At 31.0% G+C, this 1,247-nt stretch overlaps 1 long non-coding RNA gene across 1 annotated transcript; it reads left to right on the top strand.

Annotated features, from left to right (window-relative positions):
• The first annotated feature begins 239 nt into the window (after positions 1 to 239).
• LOC121219072 (uncharacterized) lies at positions 240 to 1,040 on the top strand. Its single transcript, XR_005915662.1, has 2 exons — positions 240 to 356; positions 576 to 1,040. It is a non-coding gene; the product is annotated as an uncharacterized lncRNA (long non-coding RNA).
• Positions 1,041 to 1,247: the final 207 nt, after the last annotated feature.

The raw sequence follows: 1,247 nt of genomic DNA, 5'->3' as shown, positions 1-1,247 counted from the left end.
AGTGTATCGTATCTTAGAAATCATACTATTAATAGGTTTGAAAATAATATTAAGCCAATAGTAAAAATAATGCAAAAAAATAATAACAGATTTATTCAAAAAACTTTGAAAGCAAAATAAAATATGAAGAAAATGTTTTGATATTGAAAATAATAATCTATAAATTTTAAAACCAAAGTTTCAAATGAAAATAGAATAATAATAACAAGAAAACAAAATTAAATGATATACAATAGATTCAAAATATTGGTATATAATGGTTTTAAAAATATAAAAAAGCAAACTAAAATACGAACGTTTCCTCATCCCAGCCCATACTCCGATGACGACGGAGAAGGCCAGGAATCCGTCATCTGGTACGTTTTCCCCTTTCTTTTACTGTTTCTTTCCTTAAGAAAATATTAACCAATGTGAAAGCGAAGAAAGAAAAAAAAGAAAAAAATGGGAATCGAGAAGCAATCTGCAAAAGAAAAAAAATGAAAGTAACCCAGAAAATCACATTTCAATATTTTTTCTTTGTATTCTGAATGCGTGTATGTAAAAGAATTACAAAGGTTTAGCCTTTTGTTTTATAGGCTGGAAAAAATAAAGATAAAAAAACATCAAAATATGAAATACAATTTTTCTCCTTTCTCCTGCGTTGTTTGGCTCTATTTGCAAGTACGACGTACGACGAGGGACGTGGCATGTACGGAGGCACAGACGTGGCACGTATGGAGGTGTGCGTGGCTGGGGAGAACGGTGCTAGAGGTCATTGTTGCAGCGCTCGTGCCATTTCCGAAACCTTAGGGTTTCTATTTGTTTTGGTTTTGGGCTAGGGGTATTCGGTTGCATTTTGGACCTGGTGATCCGGGTTTAGCCAATTGGGTCCAAGTTAGGATCCATTTAGGTTCAGTTGATGGGTTTGGGGATCTGTTTATGTCGAGTTTAAGGTCTATTTCGGGTCTGGGTTTAAATTTTGGGTGTTTTGAAATTGGGCCTCTATAACTTGGGTTTGTAACTATGGACTGATGGACTTTTAATAATTTTGTTTTTATTTTTGTTTTTATTTTTATTTTTTATATTTTTTGTTTATTTATTTCTGATTTGGGCTGGGCAAATTTGGGTTATTACAAAACTTTTATAACTGTAATTCAAAATTTGTTAGATGATAATGTAGTGGATGACTTCAAATTTGTATAAATATTTATGAATTTAAAATTCATATATTTTTAAACTTTTCAAATGTATAATTAAATTGAATTTTG

The sequence above is a fragment of the Gossypium hirsutum genome, chromosome D07 (assembly GCF_007990345.1).
Source record: "Gossypium hirsutum isolate 1008001.06 chromosome D07, Gossypium_hirsutum_v2.1, whole genome shotgun sequence".
NCBI lineage: Eukaryota > Viridiplantae > Streptophyta > Magnoliopsida > Malvales > Malvaceae > Gossypium > Gossypium hirsutum.
This window is presented reverse-complemented; position numbering and strand designations above follow the sequence as displayed.